The 22,592-nt window shown below is 42.7% G+C and overlaps 1 protein-coding gene across 14 annotated transcripts in view; it reads right to left on the minus strand.

Moving 5' to 3' along the window:
* Positions 1 to 22,592, minus strand: part of PARN (poly(A)-specific ribonuclease) — a 206,106-nt gene that overhangs the window by 134,368 nt on the left and 49,146 nt on the right. The window lies entirely within an intron of this gene.

The raw sequence follows: 22,592 nt of genomic DNA on the forward strand, positions 1-22,592 counted from the left end.
AGCATGAACAATACTGTTCTGTTAATGTCAGAAAAAACGAAGTCATAGTACTCTGTGGTTGGAGAATTTGTTGTCTGGCCCACAATTTAATAAACCAAATTCTATGGCTAAGAAACCAAATTTATTTTTAGTTCACTAATTCAGGCTCAAGTGTACTATTCTGGTTTTGTAAGCTGTTTTAACCAATTTAATCAATACTCCCTGCAATGCCAGAAGACAAGAAGATACATAAAGCACCTAGCATGGTGGGTTCTCAGTAAGGGCAGCTATCATTTTTTCTTAAATATTATTTTCCAGCATAAACGATACACACTGGAACTATCATTATTTTCGCCTACCAGAACCTAATAATAACAAAAGTTATTCCTAGGTTAGTGAGCTAGTTAGTTAGATAAGCTAACTAACCTAGGAATAACTCTTGTTATTGTTAGTCATGCTTCATATAATTTTCAGTTCTCCGTTTAGTAAATTTAGAAATAGTCTCCAATTCTAAACACCAAATTTTTTAAAAAATTAATTTTAAAAGTTAATGAAGGCTGGGCACACTGGCTCACGAGGACATAGCCCATAAAGGCTGTTGCTATGGTTGTGAGCAGGAGGATGATGCCAATGTTTCAGGTTTCTAGGTAGAGAAATGAGCCGTAATATAGGCCTCGACCGATGTGCAGGAGGGTTCATCTTTCTCTTCACCGTAGGTGGCCTAACTGGCATTGTACTAGCAAACTCATCATTAGACATCACGCCTGTAATCCCAGTACTTTACGAGACCAAGGCAGGCAGATCACCTGAGGTCAGGAGTTTGAGACCAGCCTGGCCAACATGGTGAAACCCTGTCTCTACTAAAAATACAAAAAATTAGTGAGTTTGAGACCAGCCTGGCCAACACGGTGAAACCCTGTCTCTACTAAAAATACAAAAAATTAGTGGGTGTGGTGGCGAGCACCTGTAATCCCAGCTACTTGGGAGGCCGAGACAGGAGAATCACTTGAACCCAGGAGGCAGAAGTTGCAGTGAGTCGAGATTGCGCCATTGGACTCCAGCCTGGCAACAAAGCGAGACTCTGTCTCAAAAAAAAAAAAGTTAATGAAACGTATCAAGCACCATAAAAATAACTGAGAAGAACAAAAGTTGAATCAACAAAATGTTCACTGCTATACCATCAAATATGCCAATAATCAAAATCAACCTCAAGATTTGATAATACATGGAAGTCAGTAAATTATAGTTCAAAATTTCAATATAATATTAAGCAACCAAAATAACTATGAAAATGTCAAAACATGGATAACTTATAATTCTAAGTTTTAAAAAGGCACAAAATTTTATACTATGATTTTACCTTTATAAAATATTTATGTCATTAAGCCAAGAATAAAAAATACCCTCCCCTCTCCCACCAACAGCTTTGGGAAACCTTGAGCTTTGTTTCTCAAAATTCCTTTTACGATCATTTTTTAAACTTTAAAGGCTACCAGAACTGAGAAGCCCAAGGAAAATAACTAGAGACTTTCTTAGAAAAAGCCAACCGAAAATGCCATCTGAATTAATCTTTCGTATACTGTGCACTACCTCACCTGGCTGGGAGGGAGAAAAATATAAATATAAAAATATAAATATAAAACCACAAACTTGAATTTGCAATTCTTGTATTTCTGTTTACAATTCTGTTATATTGCTAAAGTCATGGGACCTCAACAACAAATTTAGGAAACTCAGTGTTGTAAAAATACCAGGAAGGATTATACTAACAAAGAAAAAGAAGGCTCTCCCAATTTCTCTTACCATTTAGATGTTGGGTTTTTTTTTTTCTTTATTTTATTTCTTTTTTCCATTTAGATGTTTTGAAAAAATTTTTTTGAAAAATATTTTTTGTCAATATATAAGCTATGTGTTCTCTAATATTTCACCTGAATTTTCAATATTATCTCTGATTAAAGTAAGCAAAAATTTATTCTCAGCTAAAACACTCAAAAGATTTGTTGTTTTTTTTTTATTTTTATGAGTATACAGTAGATGTATATATTTGTAGGGTACGTGAGATGTTTGGATAGAGGCATGCAATGTGAAATAAGCACATCATGGAGAATGCAGTGTCCATCCCCTCAAGCATTTATCCTTTCAGTTACAAACAATCCAACGACACTCTATTTAAAAATGTGCAATTAAATTATTACCAAATATAGTCCCCTGTTGTGCTATCAAATAGGTCTTATTCATTCTATTTTTTGTACCCATAAAAGCTATTTTTTAATGTAGTCAATCCTACACTATCTTGTTTGTTTACTCCACATTACCTTACACAGAAACCCCTTTCAAATGAATTATTAATAGCACTTCTCACTCTTTCCCTATACCTTCACCTTCACATCTGGGGTTTAGAGGGAACTGAATAGCTCCAAAACCCGGAAGAACACGAAAACCAACTCTGTGTGACTTGGCAGACTGCGGCTCTGGAGAGCGCCACGCAATTGTGAAACTGACTCTAAAACTGTGGCTGAGCGTCTGCGGAACTGAACCAAAGTAAACTCTCCCAACGGCCTCCCACCGTCCTTATGCCATGCTGTTTGGAAGCCACTGCTCTGGTAACATCTCTGCCCTTCTGAAGTAAAATTAAAACATTTCAATATAGGCATGCCTCATCCCAGCTGGCTGTCAAATGGCCTGCACTGACTCCCTGGAATGATTTGATAAAATACTTCACATATGCCTCATCCAACTTGACAGTTTTCATCCTAGCATATGAGGAAATGCACTAGGCAAGCAGAAATGCTGATAAAGACATGAAAGGATGTTCCATCACTGTGAACTGTATTGAAGAATAATCTCTCCCAGAAGGACTTTCATCTGCAGATATCAAAAAGACACTCAGACTAACACTTGCACGAAATGTTCTTTCTATTTTAGTGAAGATCCGAGAGGGTGTAACACGGTAAAGACCCTCAAGACTGCGTGCGGGAATCTTGCCACATTTCTGAAAGCTTTCTGATGAAATATTATTTCCCCACTCATTCTCTAAAGGACTGACATTAACTTTATCAAACACTAAAATTAAAATTCCCATTACATACAATGGCTAATTTTACAAAAGAATTCTATCCTAAGAAACAGTGTAACTCAAGTTCACATTCTAGATGTCATAGAGCAAGTTTTAACCTTTGTGGAATCTGTCATTTTTTAAATGTTGTATGAGTATATCACTGGCAGTGCTAGTTATCCTGGCTTTCAAACAAGTCTGGAAAGACTCCAGGGTAAAGCACAGCATACCAGGATCTTTTGCTCAATACACTGGGTCACTTCCACTCAGTCTCTTCACAGGCTACACAGCATACGCTACACAATACCTTTAGCTCCAAAGAGCCACCACCTCATCTCCATTACCCATGTGCTGGGTGGCACTCACAAAAAGCCACCCTCCAAACTTTTTTGTGAAACAGGCGGTATAGGCCGGGCGCGGTGGCTCACGCCTATAATCCCAGCAATCTGAGAGGCCGAGGCAGGTAGATCACCTGAGGTCAAGAGTTCCAGACCAGCCTAGCCAATGTGGTGAAACCTCGTCTCTACTTAAAAATACAAAAATTAGCTGGGTATGGTGGCGGGTGCCTGTAATCCCAGCTACTCAGGAGGCTGAGGCATGAGAATCGCTTGAACCCGGGAGGCGAAGGCTGCAGTGAGCCGAGATTGCACTGCTGCACTCCAGCCTAAGTGATAAGAGCAAAACTCCGTCTCAAAAAAAAAAAAAAAAAAAGAAAAGGGCGGGATGACACTGTGTCCCAGGCTGCCTAAGAAGGCTCATTAGTTACTGAAGAATTTCATTTCAGATATATAACTCTAGAATATAGAACCTTGAACCATTAGCAAAATGTGCTTCCCCGCCAACTGGATCAGCATCACCTGGGAACTTGTTAGAGATGCAAATTCCCGAGCGCCATCCAAGACTCCTGACTCAGAAACTCTGGACTGAGAATCACCGAGTTAACAGGAAAACAGTATATTCAATGTGGTGTTGTTAATTACCACTAAAGATGATGCAGCAATCAGCTGGATAATGACTTGTGCCAACTTCTCCAAAAGATATTAGTCTTAATGATTTGTTTATATTAAATCATTCTGTGGCTCATCCCTGTTAATCCCACTGCTTCGGGAGGCAGAAATGGGAGAATTACTTGAGGCCTGGAGTTTGAGATCAGTCTGAGCAACATGGTGAGACTCCTGTCTTTACAAAAAGTAAATTAGCCGGGCAAGGTGGCTCGTGCCTGTAGTCCCAGCTACTCAGGAGGCTAAGGCAGCAGGATTGTTTGACTCCATGAATTTGAGGCTGCAATGAGCTATAACATGCCACTGCACTCCAGTCTGGGCAACAGAGAAAGACCCTGTCTACACAATAAATAAACAATTAAATGAACAAACACATAAATAAAACACGTAGAAAAACACAAAACTGGCCAGCCACAGTGGCTTACGCCTGTAATCCCAGCACTCTGGGAGGCTGAGGCAGGTGGATCACTGGAGGTCAGGTGTTCCAGACTGGCCTCGCCAATATGGCAAAACCCCATCTCTACTAAAAATACAAAAATTAGCCAGGGGTGGTGGCGCACGCCTGTAATCCCAGCTACTCGGGAGGCTGAGGCAGGAGAATCGCTTAAACCTGGGAGGCAGAGGTTGCACCATTACACTCCAGCCTGGGGAACAGAGTGAGACTCCACCACAAAAAAAGAAAAGAAAAGCACAAAACTTTGACACATAAAATTTTAAAAAAGAAAAAAACTGCCAAGCATAGTGGCTCATGCCCGTAATCCCAGCACCTGGGGAGGCCAAGGCAGGCAGATCAGAGTTTGAAACCAGCCTGGGCAACATGACTGCTACAAAGAAATACAGAAAATTAGCCAGGTGTGGTGGCACATGCCTGTAGTCCGAGCTACTTGGGAGGCTAAGGCAGGAGGAGCCCTTGAGCCTGAGAGGCGGAGGTTGCAGTGAGCCTGGGGGTCAGAGCGGGACTCTGTCTCAAAAAAAAAAAAAAAGAAAATACGAATAAAAAAAAGAAAAACATAAAACTATTAAATACCAAGGACTACCTCAAAATCCAGAAGGCAGTAACATAAGCCTTCTACCACTCCTTGAAACCAGGAGGCCAAATTGTAGCATGCAACTAGGTTCTCTGCAAGAGATAAATTGGGTGAAATTACTGCTGACAGCTACCACTCTTGTTTTTAAGTAGATTTTTTTTTTTTAAATTACTCAAACTACTCTCTTGGCAACTCATTAGCAAAAGTCTAACCTGTTTCTGTGAATTGGCCACAAATTAAGCTTTAGCCACTAATGCAGCACTAAAGATTAGCAAACACTTGAGGGAGTAACACACACAATACAAAAGAATCAGACACCTCTAACATTAGCAAAATCCTCCACCCTTACCACAAAGCTTCAGACACAGATTATGTTAAGTACAAGCACACGAAGATCAAAGGTTATTCTATGATGACACAATGGCTTGCCTTGGACTGTGGCTTATCTAAGCCATTCCCTAGTAGTCCGGTGAATATTAAGTGGGTTGCAAAACAATGCTGCTATTAACCCATTTCACGCAGCTATGCTCAAGAAAACAAAGTATGATATTCAAAAATGCATGCAAGCAGTCCTAAAGGTGATTCAGGAATACTTTGGATGGAGACTCAAACCTCTGAGAACTGAAAAGATCATTATAGTTCTTTCAAATTCTACATTACCAAATCTATCTACAAAATCACAGATTTGATTCACAAAGGAAAGGAAATACTTAGTTTTGCTCCTGAGGCAGCAGGCTTTCCAGTCCTAAAACTGATGGCAGAGGAGGAGCGTGAATCAGACAGGCGGCCACTTTAAGAAGCAGTTAGCAAAAAATGGTCACGCCTAGTGTTGGAGCCAGTGCAGTGCAAGGGAAGCATGTACTGACAAGAGCTCCAGCCACGAAGGAAGGTTGTGAGTGTACCACGACAGATCTGGCTGGCAGGCCACTGAAGGCTGTCTACATGATGCTGACCACGAGTTTTAATGTGTTTGAAAATTCCTTATTTTGTGTGTGTGTGTGTGTGTGTGTGTGTATATATATATATAATTCTTTTAAGTTCTGGGATACATGTGCAGGACACGCAGGTTAAATATGTATCTTTTAAATTGAGACAGGGTCTATGTTGCCCAAGCAAGACTCAAACTCAGTCTCAAGTGATCCTCCCACCTCAGCCTCATAAATGGCTGGAATGACAGGTGCACACCACCGCACCTGGCTTTTTTTTTTTTTTTAGTTATACAATTATATAACTAGTATAATCTCAATCAGCAAATGAAGAACATTGATCTCAATTAGTAAATGAAATAGACACAGAACACAAACTAGCAGGAAATTCTCTAAGAGGACAGCTTTTTTTCTTCTGGGCTGAGGAATTATGAGTGGGATTTTTGTGTTTTAAAAAGAAAAAAAAATTAAGGACAAAAATTCCTAACTAAAATAACATTTATCATGGCCTGTTCAGCCTCAGTTGATCCTCTCCTGTCTGGAAGTTATCGGTCCCCCTGTACTGAGAATGGGAGGCAGATTCTTCCAAGTTTAGCCACTTGCCCTTGGCCACCATGGAGGCCGACCCTAAGCTTCCCACTACCCGCCCTACACACGCAGGCCCTGTTCTCTCTCTCCCAAGTGGCTTTTAACCTGAGCTGTCTCCACAGCCTCCCTGTGAAATGGTAAGCCTAGAGTACCAGCGGGAGCAGCTAGGGACAAGGGTTTTCATCCTAAACCACTAGTCAAAGCCCTCGTGTATATAAGAGAAGCAAGTGTAAGCAAGTGCTCAGGATACAACATCCCAGAAACATTTTTTTATAATACTCAAAGGGCTGATTAACTTATAGCTTCACATGATGGCGTGGAGCCCTGATACAAAAAATGAGGTTGCTGTCTGAGGAAGAGCTTTGGGTAGAGCGAATTTTCAAGGCAACAGGAACAACAGGCAGTGAAGAGAGCCATGTGGCCAGACATCAAAAGGACAACCTTCCCACGACTGTAGTGCAAAGCAAGCTGCTACCTGGGCATGGGACTTGCCAGGCACACCTGCTCCCACACACCGTGATCACCATCAGGAAAACGAGTGAATCAGCATCTCAGGGTGAGGCGAGGCCTCAGAGGTGTATGGACACAGAGGTTTAGTTTGCATAATGACACACACACAGGCCTGGATGATCTAGACAGACTTCTAATGTCATGACATGTGTTAATTAAGAAGAACAGAGTTTATTCTGGTCTCTCTTCCTAGCAAAAGGAAAAACCTCAAGCCCCCAAACTCTTTATCCTTCCTCCTAAGAACTCAGTATTTTCACTCCCCAAGTGAAAATTTGCATTCGTGTCCATCTGCTTTCTGCTTCTCTCAAGACTACACTTCCGATTTCTCAAAAAAGAGATTTCCAAGTAAAATTGTACCCCTCTCCTACCACTACAGACTGGGATACAGAAATGTTGAATACAATCTCATCTCAACCCAATTTGAGCACAGAATTAATCTGCGGCTCACCCCAAGTCCCAAGCCTTCTAAAGAGAAATTGAAACCTTAACCGACTAGCAGCTCTACTATACTTGCAAACGGTCTTGGTATTTCCTTCAGGGCAGAGCAGTAAAAGCCCTTCATAAGAACCCTGTATGCAAGGCTCATCATTATACATATTTATGTGCTATAAAAAACTAATTTTATCATCCAGGGTAGGAAGCATGCAGACATCTCTCACAAAATAAGCTCATTTATTTTGCTCACTAAAGCTCCTGTGTAAAATAAGGGTAACCACTGGCTAGATGGGAGTGACTGTGGCATCAGTTATTTTAATTTCACTCAGGTGGGGGGAATACAGTTTTCAATCTAGCTACTTGCTGTTTTGACAAATAGAGCGTTACTCAACATTTGTCCTGAAGCCAACTCATATCCTTTCTTAAATACATACACTAGAAACAAAGGCAAAAAAAAAAAAAAAAAAAAGGAAGAAAAAAACAAAACCGGCAGCTCATTTCAACAGTCTCCAAATGAAGCATATCAAATTACATCAACTAAAAACATTAAATTAAACATTATACAAAGGCAATGCCTGCAGGGCCTGTAAAACAACATACTGTAAAGTGTCAGAGGAAACAAGCCCCACACAATCCAACAGTCTAAGTCAACATCTTTTACAGTCTGTGCTCAGGCCAAACATTGAGAGAAACGGAAATCTTCTTTCAAAGACACTAACACTGTCTCTTAAAAAGATATGCCACCAACTACAGCATTGTCCCTTATAGACACTGTGTGCTATGGAGGAAGAATCCCTTCTTAGTGGAGCACAGGCTTGATTATCCCTGACTCTGCCACTCCTGGGGCCCTAGGCAGATGTCTCGGCTTTAAAATGGGCACATTTTCCCCTATCTATGAGGGCTGCCTTTAGAAAAAACAGTCAATGCAGGTGACATACTGTGCATAGTGGAAGGTGTTCAATCAATAAGCTATTTGATAGGTAGCCCAAATTTCTTAGAGTATACTGCTAATCCTTGAACACTGCAAATTAAACGCTAAATAGTCTTGGAAATAACTATTACCCACTTGCTCCAAGCCAGGACCAATGCAAGGCTGGAAATAGCTAAGAATGCTGACTTTACTACTAACCTGCCTACAGTGGGCTGAATGGTGGCCTCCAAAAAGACATGTCCACTTTCTACTCCCTGGAACCTCTGAGTGCTACCTTAGTTGGAAAAGGAATCTTAGTAGATGTTATTATATTAACATCTACTAAGATGATAATATCTGGGATTGATGATATTATCTGGGATTATACAAGTGGGGCCTCACTGCCATCATATGTGTCCTCATAAGAGAGAGGCAGAGACAGACAGGACACACACACAGAGGAGGAGGAGGAGGCAATGTGACCATGGGGAAAGAGACTGGAGTGATGTGGCCCTAAGCAGAGGGATGCCAAGGAATGCCTGCAGCCACTGGAAGCCAGAGGAGGCAAGGACAGATTCTTCCCCAGAGCCTCTGGAGGGAGCTCGGCAATGCTGGTGACTTGATTTGAAACTTCTGGCCTCCAGAACCATGAGAGATGTATTCACCTAAAACACTTAGTATTTTAAGCCACCAAGCTTGCAGTAACTTGTCACAGCGGCCACAGAACACTAATCCAATACCCTACAGAACACTAATCCAACACCCTACTACAGAGGAGGCAAGTTGCTTAAATATACATCCAAGGGTTGACTGATTTCCTTTTACCTCAACAAGTTACTTTTTAAATTATAATAATAAACAAGCTATTAAGCCAGAGAAAAATGTACTTTAAAGTAACTAGAGCAAACACAAGACTAGAACAGCTCAGCATGTGGACTGCCCCTGCAGTGCTGCAGGGCTAGCATACCAAGTACAGGTTGCTGGGTAGGTGGCCTGTAAGGTTTCTTTAAAAAGCAGCTTTTTGATGCTGCCACAGAAGTGGCAATCAAGATCACAAGGCAGAAATTAAATAAGGCAGTATCAACTTGAGGCAAGCAGTCCCTTCCCTGAAGTAGCACTTGTTTCCAGTCTTAAAAAATCAGACTCAAGGCTTCACAGTAATTTAATGTGCCCTGTCTTTTGACTTTGTGAAAATCAGTGAGTGCATTAAACTTTGAGGGTAATCAAACCAAGCCAATTCATGGAGATTCTTTTTATCATGGTAACTTGGGGAGCCAAAAACGAAATAAACAAGACTTTGAGGAAAAATAAATGGCTTTGGTTAAAGTATGTGAGGAAGAAAAAATGCATCTTGTATATTAGGGGAAAATATATTTTGTGAACTAGGGAAAAACTGGCTTCAAGCCTTCTGGAATCTGGGAGGCTGGCTTGAAGCATCTGCAGTGCTAAAATTTCACTCCTCCATGGCACCTGACTCCAAAATTTACACAATCCAGAAGAGGTTGAAAATGGAGACTCTATTTTTTAAAGACGTATTTCCTGGGCTCTTTATGATTAAAGGGTAATATCAACAATCATACCACTGTCCACATGCAGCCAGTTTATGATAAGCTGTGCTGCCTAGTCCAGGTTCATACCCATTTTTGGTAAAAGCTGCAGGGCACAGGATATCATCTTTTAAAAGATTTGTTACTCCTTCATGCAAGCACATTAATATAAAATTAAAGGATAACTACTACCAAGTTCTTGGGAAAGCCAGCCAATAAGAAAGAAGGGGCCCATGATCACCACTGCTATAAGTGGCCTCCTTCCTGCCTTCCCTGACCTCGGTTCTGGCATCACCAGGTGCTTCTGGGAAAGGGATGAGAAGGGATGTGCCCGGCACAGGCAGACAAATGGAGGAGGCTGTGTTCTCGACCCTAATGCCTCACAAATCACACAGCCTCACCAGCGTCAGAAGGCTCAACACAAATTAGTGCAAATAACACACAGGGTAGGTATTTTCTTTTCACTTACAACCCAACTTTGCAGCAAGACCTTTAAAATTAAGATGCAAAGACAGTTATAAAGTGTTTTCTTAAGAAGATATCTAAATTGCCATTCTCAATTAAAAAGTTTTTGTTGGCATCACGTATGTGGGCCACTTTGCTTCTATCAACACAGAGAGACTGTCACCCAACGATCCTCAGCACAGAACACACCGCCTGCTGTGTTTCTTTCATAAAATGAAAACCTACCCAGCACTGTGGGAGGCCGAGACGGGAGAATCTTTTGGGTCCAGAAGTTCAAGACCAGTCTGGGCGACAGGGCGCGACCTCATCTCTATGAAAAACTTTATTTTTTTTTATTTTTACCTTTTTTTTTTTTTTTTTGAGACGGAGTCTCGCCCTGTTGCCCAGGCTGCGGTGCAGTGGCACGATCTCGGCTCACCGCAGCCTCTGCCTCCCGGGTTCAAGCGATTCTTCCACTTCAGCCTCCCGAGTAGCTGGGACTACAGGTGCCCGCCACCATGCCCAGCTAATTTTTTTGTATTTTTAGTAGAGACAGGGTTTCACCACATTGGCCAGGCTGGTATGAAAAACTTAAAAAAAAAAAAAAAAAGCTGGGTGTGGTAGCATGCATCTGTACTCCCTGCTACTTGGAGGGTGGAGCAGGAGGATCCCTTGGGCCCAGAATGCAATGAGCCATGTCTGCTCCACTGCACTCCAGCCTGAGTGACAGAGCCAGACCCTGTCTCAAAAAAAATAATTTAAAAAAAATGCCGGGCGCTGGCAGGGCACGGTGGCCCACGTCTGTAATCCCAGCACTTTGGGAGGCTGAGGCGGGCGGAGATCAAGACTATCCTGTCCAACATGGTGAAGTCCTGTCTCTACTAAAAATACAAAAAGTTAGCAGGGCATGGTGGCACGCGCCTGTAGTCCCAGCTACTCAGGAGGCTGAGAAAGGGGAATCGCTTGAACCTGGGAGGCAGAGGTTGCAGTGAGCCGAGATCACGCCACTGCACTCTAGCCTGGCAACAGAGCAAGACTCCATCTCAAAAAAAATTAAATTAAATTAAATTTTTTTAAAAAAGTGCGGGGACAGTGGCTCATGTCTCAAAACCCAACACTTTGAGAGGCTGAGGTGGGCGGATCACTTGAGGCCAAGAGTTCGAGACCAGCCTGGCCAACATGGTTAAACCCCGTCTCTACTAAAAATACAAAAATTTGCCGGGTATGGTGGCTTGAGCCTGTAATCCCAGCTACTCAGGAGGCTGAGGCATGAGAATTGCTAGAGCCTCGGAGGTGAAGGTTGCAGTGAGACGAGATCACGCCACTGCACTCCAGCCTGGGCGATGGAGGAGACTGTCTCAAAAAATATATACAAATTAAAAAAAAAAAGAATTTAAAAAAACGAAATGAAATGAGAAATAAGATTTCCATTATTTTCTTCAAGTTCACTGCAGTGTAAGTCACAGTAACAACCACCCTTTCTGCACACCTTCTACATGCCACACCCAACACCAAACAGCCTTATCAGCGCTGCTGCCCAACCAGGTGGAGATTATGATCTACAGTTGAAAGACTAGAAACCTAGCTTTGGCAAGACAAATCTCCCGTCTGGTGGCATCAATCCAACCGACCCACCCTGAAGCCTCAGCTATTTCCCTTATGCTCCTGCTGCCTTATGCATAAGCCACCCTAGCTGAGATGTTGCACAGATACACATCTATGTATCTTAAAGTTTATGTGCCCAAGGTGTGATCTAAACATAAGGCAGTAATACAATTACAAAAGAAAAATGCTCCAGGTGATGCAAAATATCATTGTTTTAATAAATTAAAATGTCAGTGAAGCAATGAGTTGCTCAAAAAGAACAGTTCACAAAAGGATACATTCATAGACAGATTAGAGGTAACCAGGAGCTGAGGGGAGGCGGAAGATAGGGAGTTACTGGCTTGCTGGTTACAGAGTTTCTGTTTGGGGTGACGAAAAAGTTCTGGAAACAGTGGCTATGGTTGTATAATATTGTGAATGTAATTAATGCCATCAAACTGTATATTTTAAATGGTTAAATAGCAAAAGTTGTATATTTTACCAAATTAAAAAAAATTAATAATGTAATATGCCAAAAACCATTGAACTATACACTTTAAATGAGTGAACTATATGGTATGTGAATTTATATCTCAATAAAGTGGTTTTGAAATAGGAAAGACGAGGCCGGGTGCGGTGGCTCACGCCTGTAATCCCAGCACTTTGACAGGCCGAGGCGAGCAGACCACGAGGGTCAGGAGTTCAAGACCAGCCTGGCCAACATGGTGAAACCCTGACTCTACTAAAAATACAAAAATTAGCAGGGTGCAGTGGCACGTGCCTGTAATCCCAACTACTCAGGAGGCTGGGGCAGGAGAATTGCTTGAATCTGGGAGGTGGTATCACACCACTGCGCTCCAGCCTAGGTGGCAGAGCGAGACTCTGTCTCAAAAAAAAAAAAAAAAAAAGAAAAGAAAAGAAAAAGGAAAGAGGGCCGGGCCCTATGGCTCATGCCTGTAATCCCACCACTTTGGGAGACCAAGGCGGCGGATCATGAGGTCAAGAGTTCGAGACCAGCCTGCCCAACACAGTGAAACCCTCTCTCTACTAAAAGTACAAAAATTAGCCAGACACGGTGGCGCATGCTTGTAGTCTCAGCTACTCGAGAGGCTGAGGTAGGAGGATCCCTTGAACCTGGGAGGCGGAGGTTGCAGTGAGCAAAGATCATGCCACTGCACTCCAGCCTGGGCGACAGAGTGAGACTCCATCTCAAAAAAAAAAAAAAAGAGAAAAGAAAAAGAAAAAAGAAAAAGGAAAGAGGCTGGGCACCGTGGCTCATGCCTGTAATCCCAGAACTTTGGGAGGCTGAGGTTGGAGGATCGCTTGAGCCCAGGAGGTCAAGACCAGTGAGGGCAACGTAATGAGGCCCCCACCTCTACAAAAAAAAAAAAAAAAAAAAAAATTAGCCAGGCATGGTGGCATGCACCTTTGGTAGCTACTTGGGAGGCTGAGGCAGAAGGATCATTTATGCCCAGAAGGTTGAGGGTGCAGTGAGCCATGATCGTGCCTCTGCACTCCAGCCTGGATGACAGAGCAAGACTCTGTCTCAAGGGAAAGAAAAAGAAAAGAATTAAAGTTAAAATTTAAAAAAGGAAAGAAACAGCTTCTAATAGTTCACTTAGAAGATATATTTCTTTACTTCCTTTTCCCAATAAAAGTCTAAAACTCCAGGCGCGGTGGCTCATGCCTGTAATTCCAACACTTTGGGAGGCTAGGGTAGGTGGTTCACTTGAGGTCAGGAGTTCAAGACCAGCCTAGCCAACTTGGTGAAAGCCCATCTCTACCAAAAATACAAAAATTAGCTAGGAGTGGTGGTGGGCACCTGTAATCCCAGCTATCAGGAGGCGGAGGCAGAGATTGCAGTGAGCCAAGATTGCACCACTGCACTCCAGCCTGGGCAACAGAGCAAGATTCCAACTCGAAAAAAAAAAAAAAAGTCTAAAACTGAAAACACAATACAGAACTAAGAGTAAGAACTAACCATATGATTCAAAGGGGAGAAACAAAAAACAGTAACATATTCAATCTTCTCCCTGCATATTATTTAGTTACATGTAGGTTTTTTGCGGGGGGTCTCCTCTGCTTTCTGGTCAAGGCTCAATAATTCAAAACAAAGTCCTGTTTACTGGATGTACACAGTGCATCATACAACATCTTCTATGAAAACCAAACAGCCCTCCTTCTGTTCCCCACATCTAGTCAGAGAAGTGTCTCAAACTATGTCACCACAGCAGTGACAGCAGTGACAAGTTAACTGAAGCCTATGATGTACCAGCCACTATGCATTTTACACACACTCTCTCATTTCATCCTCACAACAACCCTATCAAACAGGTTCTAATATTCTCAATTTACAGACGAGGAAGCTGAGGTACAGAGAGGGTGAGTAACTTGCCCAAGATCACACAGGTAATAAGGAGCAGAGCCGGGATTCAACTGTACTATACTACGCTCCACAAGATCCTGAAGTGAAGCAATCCTACTGGAGAAATCAATCAAACGGCTTTTTAAATATTTAAATTCAAATGGAAATGAATCCTACGGAGTGTTGTGACACTGACAGCTATGTGCTTACCAACAATAAAGCTATGTTAAAACTCATGTTTATGTTGGGAAGCTGAAAGTCCCATGGAGGAGGGAGGTGGAATTACCGTAAGACTCAATTTAATACACTGCTCCTCTGTATGAGGGAGGGACAGGCTGGACAGCAGAAGGTTAAGCGAGGGCTTCCCTGCAGGTGATCAGGCAGCACCCTCCAGGGAGACAAGCTTGACACACGGGGTCCCTTAACAACCCACTGCGACCCTGCATGCCATGCTGCTGGGCACAAACGGCAGTTGTGCTAGTAAGCAGCAAATAAAGCCTTGTTCTGTCCATTACTGGCAAGAGGGCTGGGAAGAAATCTTTTCTTTTTTTTTTTTGGTCACCCAAAATAAGTTGACACTGGGAAGAAATCTTTAATTCTTCAGTTTAAAATCTCTCTGATGTTAAATGTCAAGCACATGCATATTACAAGAAAAACCCAATTTGCTAACAGCATGCAATTGCTTTCTATGGAGAAAAAGGGAAAACACTGGTGTGCTTTTATTTCAGGCACCACAGGTTCCTTCCTCTCCCGTCTGTACATACAGCTGTTATGTATACCTATTCAACCCTCCATACACTGCTGCGTTATATTCATTTCAAAAACAAAACTTTAAAAAATGCTCCAAACCAAAGCCATCATGCTTCTATTACATACCAATGTGACACAATCATCATCTGATTTTTCATAAGCAAACACTAATGGGTAGGTACAAGCAAAAGTAGACACTTCACATTTGTTGCTACTGCACTCCAATTTTATGTCCACAAGCTAACATAGTTTCTTTTTCATTAAACTAAAACATAAAACACATTCTGCTACCACCTCTACCTTTACTGAATCTCCTAGCATGTTAGATCTTCTTGTATTTTTTCTTTTTTTTTTTTTTTTGAGACAGGGTCTTGCTCTGTCACCAAAGCTGGAGTGCAGTGCTGCAACCATGGCTCACTGCAGCCTCAACCTCCTGGGCTCAAGCAATCCTCCTGTCTCAGCCTCCTGAGTAGCTGGGACTACAGGCATGTGCCACCATTCCCAGCTAATTTTTTTTTAAGAGATGGAGTCTCGCTATGTTCCCCTGCCTGGTCTCAACTCCTGGCTTCAAGCAATCCACCTCCCTGGCCTCCCAAAGTGCTAGGATTATAGGCATGAGCCACCATGCCCAACCTTATTTATTTATTTTTAATTAACAACTAAAAATTGTATATATTGATATGTACAACATGTTTTGAAATATGTATACACTGTAAGATGGCTAAATTAGACTAACATATCCATTACCTAACATACTCACTTTTTGCAGTGAAAACACTTAAAACCTACTCTTCTGGTAATTTTCAAGTTTACAATACACTGTTAGTAACTACAGTCACCATGCTGTATAACATATCTCTTGAATTTATTCCTACTAACTGAAATTTTGTGTCCTTTGACCAATATCTCCCCAATCCTCCCCGCACCCCTTATATTTCAACATAACGGAAAAGAATATATGCTGGGCACTTATTAAGTTCTAGGAACTATCAAAGTCCTTTCAAATCTCATACAATCCTTATAACCTCGACGGAAGATGATACGCTTTGGCTATGTCCCCATCCAAATCTTATCTTGAATTGTAACTCTCACAATTCCCACATGTTGTGGGAGGAATGTGATGGAAGGTGATTGAATTATGGGGGCGGATCTTTCCTGTACTGTTATTTTGATAGTGAGTGAGTCTCACGAGATCTGATGTTTTAAAAACGGGAGGTTCCCTGCACAAGCTCTCTTGTCTGCTGCCATGTGAGATGTGCCTTTTACCTTCTATCATGATTGTGAGGCCTCCCCAGCCACATGGAACTGTAAGTCCAATAAACCTCTTTCTTTTGTAAATTGCCCAGTCTCAGGTATGTCTTTATCAGCAGCATGAAAATGGACTAATACAGTAAATTGGTACTGGGGCGAGGGGGGGGGGGCTGCTGAAAAGCTATCAAAAAATGTGAAAGTGACTTTGAAACTGGGTAACAGGCAGAGGCCGGAACAGTTTGGAGGGCTCAGAAGAAGACAGAAAAATGTGGGAAAGTTTGGAACTCCCTAGAGACTTGTTGAATGGTTTTGACCAAAATGCTGATAATGATATGGATAATGAAATCAAGGCTGAGATGGTCTCAGATGGAGATGAGAAACTTTTTGGGAACTGGAGCAAAGGTGACCCTTGTTATGTTTTAGCAGACACTGGCAGCATTTTGCCCTTGCCACAGAGATTTGTAGAACTTTGAGCTTGAGAGAAATAATTTAGGGTATCTGGCAGAAGAAATGTCTAAGCAGCAAAGCATTCAAGAGGTGACCTGAGTGCTGTTAAAGGCATTCAGTTTTATGAGGGAAGTAGAGCATAAAAGTTTGGAAAATTTGAAACCTGACAATGTGATAGAAAAGAAAATCCTGGCCGGGCATGGTGGCTCATGCCTGTAATCCCAGCACTTTGGGAAGCCAAGGTGGGCAGATCATGAGGTCAGGAGTTCGAGACAAGCCTGACCAACATGGTGAAATCCCATCTCTACTAAAAATACAAAAACTAGCTGGGCGTGGTGGCGCACACCTGTAATCCCAGCTACTCAGGAGGCTGAGGCAGGAGAATCACTTGAACCCAGGAGGCAGAGGTTGCAGTGAGCCAAGATTGCGCCACTGCACTCCAGCCTGGGCAAGAGAGTGAGACCCCATCTCAAAAAAAAAAAAAGAAAAGAAAAGAAAATCCCATTTTCTGAGGAGAAATTAAGCTGGCTGCAGAAATTTGCGTAAGTAATGAGGAGCCAAAGACAATGGGGAAAATGTCTCCAGGGCGTGTCAGAGGTCTTCAAGGCAGGCCCTCCCATCACAGGCCCGGAAGTTTAGGAGGAAAAAATGGTTTCATGGGCCAGGCCCAGGAGCCCTGCATCCCAGCTGCTCCAGCCATGACTAAAAGTGGCCAAGGTGCAGCTCAGGCTGTTGCTTCAGAGGGTGGAAGCCCTAGGCCTTGGCAACTTCCATGCAGCATTGAGCCTGTGGGCACACAGAAGTCAAGAATTGAGGTTTGGGGACCTCTACCTAGATTTCAGAAGATGTATGGACATGCCTGGATGCCCAGGAAGAAGTCTGCTGCAGGGGTGGGGCCCTCATGGAGAACTTCTGCTAGGGCAGTGCAGAAGGGAAATGTGGGGTCAGAACCCCCACACAGAGTCCCTACTGGGGCACCACCTAGTGGAGCTGTGAGAAGAGGGCCACTGTCCTTCAGACAGCAGAATGGCAGATCCACCAACAGCTTGCACCATGCATCTGGAAAAGCCACAGACACTCAATGCCAGCACATGAAAGGAGCCAGGAGGGAGGTTGTAACCCTGCAAAGCCACAGGAGCAGAGCTGCCCAAGACCATGGGAACTCGCCTCCTGCATCAGCGTAATCTGAACGTGAGACATGGAGTCAAAGGAGATCATTTTGGAGCTTTAAGATTTGACTGCCCTGCTGGATTTCAGACTTGTGTAACTTGCCCAAGATCACACAGGTAATAAGAGCCTGTAGCCAATTACTCCCATTTGGAATGGCTGTATTTATCCATAGCCTGTACCCCCATTGTATCTAGGAAATAACTAACTTGCTTGTGATTTTACAGGCTCATAGGTGGAAGGGAGACTTGCCTTGACTCAAATGAGAGTTTGGACTGTGGACTTTTAAGTTAATGCTGAAATAAGACTTTGGGGGACTGTTGGGAAGGCATGACTGGTTTTGAATTCTGAGGACATGAGATTTGGGAGGGGCCGAGGGTGGAATTATATGGTTTGGCTGTGTCCCCACCCAAATCTCATCTTGAATTTTAACTCCCACGATTCCCACATATTGTGGGAGGAACCCGGTGGGAGGTGATACAATTATGAGGCAGGTCTTTCCTGCACTGTTCTCGTGATAGCGAATGAATCTCACAAGATCTGATGGTTTTAAAAATGGGAGTTTCCCTGCACAAGCTCTCTTCTCATCTGTTGCCATGTGAGATGTGGCTTTCACCTTCTGCCATGACTGTGAGGCCTCCCCAGCCACGTGAAACTACAAGTCCAATAAACCTCTTTATTTTGTAAATTGCCCTGTCTTAGTTATGTCTTTATTAGCAGCATGAAAATGGACCAATACAGAAGGTGAATCATTTTATCACCATTTTACAGAGGAGAAAACATTTGTCCAAGAGCATATCATTCCTTGTCTCATCGGTAGCTCAGAAAGACCATAAAGCAGTGTCATTCCAGGAAGGCCTAGATTTCCAGCAGAACCCTGTTCAGATTCAAAACAAGGAAGCAGTCCTGTAGAGTAAACTGCAGGCATCTAGCTCATCTTTTCACATTCCAGTGCTTACTGAAAATAGCCAAAAAAGAGACCTGCTTATTCTTCCTCTTTCTAAGAACTGAGGTAAACAGAAAACAACCTTCCCGAAAACCTTCATAAAAGGGTCAAGGTGTCTTGACAATACCGAAGACAGTTAACAAAACATAAGGCAAACGTCTGATTTTGTGCTTTCTGTTGTACAATAAAAAGCAAAAGCAGAGAGTATTTTTAGCTCTTAGATTTTAGATCTGGATTTGACCAAAGGATCTTAACATTAAGTCTGGTTTTCAATGCATTGATTAAAACTGACCAAAGCTATAAAAGGAGGTAAATCATTTGCTGAGGAGACAGCCTCCAATATAAACAGAGTGCATTCCACACAGGCTGTCATTAGCAGTGGCGTGATCCTGATTTCCATGGCTCAATTCTCTCATGACTTTCCTCCTGATTCCAAAAAAGCAAGGAGGACTATGGGAGGTGCCCAGGCCATGAAAAAGACAAAATGGCACCATGCAAAACCCTTATGGGACATTCTTCTAGACCAGTATGGCTTAAAAAAACACCTCATATCACATTCAGTCTTTGCATACTGCTTAAACAACAGTGGTCTCAGGATTTCCTCAATAGTTGACTTGATAAAGCTTCCCAAAATGGCATAACTGATGCTACTAAATGCTAATTTAGAATAATGCAGACATAAGTGAAGTTTATTTCCCTTCGAGGTTTACTTTTTAAATGTTAAGTCTGGTGAGAGCAAAATAAAATACTGTTTGCATATGTGGGCAGTTTAATGTCCACCCAAATTTATGTTAGGAGTATGCATGTTTGGTAAAGGTTACATTTAGAAAAGACTGGTGTCAAAATAAATTAATCTTCAGAAAATCTTGCATATTTTTCTAAAATCATCAGCTTGAGATAATGTTGGGGGCAACTACCAAATGTTTTTCTACAAGGGTAACCATGAAAAATGACAAAAATCAAGGTTTAATATCCTAAATCACCTGCAAGTAAGTAAAAACAAGGTCAGTATTAACATAGAAAGAGATGTCAAAAGAAGCAATTGTTTTTCCTTCTTTTTTCTTTTTGGTCTCCTCTTCCCAGACTCAAGTGATCCTCCTGCCTCAGCCTCCCGAGTAGCTGGGACTACAGGTGTCTGCCCCTACACCCACCTAATTTTTGTATTTTTTGTATAGACTGGGTTTTGCCACATTGTCCAGGCTGCTCTCAAACTCCTGGGCTCAAGCAACCCTCCTTCCTCACCTTCACAAAGTGGTGGGATTACAGGCATGAGCCACAGCACCTGGTCTAGAAAACCCACTTTACTTACTTACATTTATTTATTTATTTTTGAGATGGAGTCTCACTCTTGTTGCCCAGGCTGGAATGCAGTGGCGCAATCTCGGCTCACTGCAACCTCTGCCTCCTGGGTTCAAGCAATTCTCCTGCCTCAGCCCCCCCAGTAGCTGGGATTGTAGGCACCCATCAACACGCCCGGCTAATTTTTGTATTTGTAGTAGAGACAGGGTTTCGCCATGTTGGCCAGGCTGGTCTTGAACTCCTGACCTCAGGTGATCCGCCCGCCTCAGCCTCCCAAAGTGCTGGGATTACAGACATAGGCCAACGCATCTGGCCATAAAACCCACTTTCTAAGGGGGTTAAGAATGAATGCCTATACTTAACCACGTTATTCCAATAAATAATAATAAAAACAGGCCATGCATGGTGGCTCACGCCTGTAATCCCAACACTTTGGGAGGCCAAGGCAGGTGGATCACCTGAGGTCAGGAGTTTGAGACCAGCCTGGCCAACATGGCGAAACCCTGTCTCTACTAAAAATACAAAAATTAGCAGGGCGTGGTGGTACGAGCCTGTAGTCCCAGCTATTCAGCAGGCTGAGGCAGGAGAATCACTTGAACCTAGGAGGTGGAGGTTGCGGTGAGCTGAGATCACGCCACTGCACTCCAGCCTAGGTGACAGAGTGAGACTCTGTCTCACCAAAAAAAAAAAAAAAAAAAAAAAGAGGAATAAAAACAGTTCTTGGCTAGGCGCGGTGACTAACGCCTGTAACTCCAGCACTCTGGGAGGCTGAGGCGGGTGGATCACCTGAGGTCCACAGTTCGAGACCAGCCTGACCAACATGGAGAAACCCCATCTCTACTAAAAATACAAAAAAATGGCCGGGCATGGTGGCACTTGCCTGTAATCCCAGCTACTTGGGAGGGTGAGACAGGAGAATCACTTGAACCCGGGAGGCAGAGGTTGCAGTGAGCCGAGATCACGCCATTGCACTCCAGCCTGGGCAACAAGAGTGAAACAACATCTCAAAAAAAAAAGAAAGAAAGAAAAAACACAGTTCTTATTTTGTATTTCAAATCTTGCAGGAATATTTTTCCTTCAATGATGAAGAAAATATTCTTCCTTTACAGATTGGAAAAAAATAGACCAAAAAAATAATCACAGAAGGATTCCCAAATCCCACCTCCTATTCAACTACTCTTGGTATGCATCTAGGTTTTACAAAAAAATTCTGAATGGACAGATGTCCCAATTCAAAATAAACCTATACATTTACTGTCTAGTTCTTTTCAATAATAGTCCTGCACAGTATTAGCAATATTAGATTGATCTAGAAATACAGAAAGTCTCAGCTAGCTTTTTTTTCTTTTTTTTTTTTGAGAGGGAGTCTCACTCTGTTGCCCAGGCTAGAGTGCAGTGGTGTGATCTTGGCTCACTGCAGCTTCCGCCTCCTGGTTTCAAGCGATTCTCCTGCCTTAGCCTCCCGAGTAGCTGGGAATACAGGCTAATTTTTGTACTTTTAGTACAGACCGGTTTTCACCACGCTGGCCAGGCTGGTCTCGAACTCCTGACCTCGAGTGATCTGCCCGCCTTGTTCTCCCAAAGTGCTGGGATTACAGGCGTAAGCCACTATACCCAGCCCAGCTAAGCTTTTTAATCAAAGTTTATTTTGATTGCTCTGCATGTTGGTCACATACATGACTGATAAACTAGATGCAGCCCACATCTAACCCAGTTTGCACCCAACATCTGATTTTATAAGGAGCTGACTTTAGTGGAGAAGCAGGATTACTGTTTTAATATTTACAGTGTGTAAATATTTACAAATGACTACTCAGGAGACTGAGGTGGAAGGGTCACTTGAGCTCAGGAGGTGGAGGCTGCAGTGAGCCAAGATCATGCCACTGCACTCCAGCATGGAAAAAAGAGCAAGACCGTGACTCAAAAAAATAATAATAATAATACAAATGAGTCAACATCTCTCAGTTGAAAAATACTGCAGAACAATGAATTTAACATCAAGTACATAAAAATGTAAGGGAACAATCATAATTGGACCTATATTTAGCTGGCCACGGTGGTTCACACCTGTAATCCCAGCACTTTGGGAGGCTGAGGTGGGCAGATAACCTGAGGTCAGGGAGTTCGAGAGAAGCCTATTCAGCATGGTGAAACACCATCTCTACTAAAAATATAAAGATTAGCCAGGTGTGGTGGTACATGCCTGTAGTTCCAGCTACTCCATAGGCTGCAGCAGGAGGACTGCTTGAACCCAGGAGGCAGACATTGCAGTGAGCTGAGATTGTGCCACTGCACTCCACATTGCAGCTTGGGTGACAGAGTGAGACACCATCTCAAAAAAAAAAAAAAGAACTATATTT

This window comes from Pan troglodytes, chromosome 18, assembly GCF_028858775.2.
Source record: "Pan troglodytes isolate AG18354 chromosome 18, NHGRI_mPanTro3-v2.0_pri, whole genome shotgun sequence".
In the NCBI taxonomy this organism is placed as follows: domain Eukaryota; kingdom Metazoa; phylum Chordata; class Mammalia; order Primates; family Hominidae; genus Pan; species Pan troglodytes.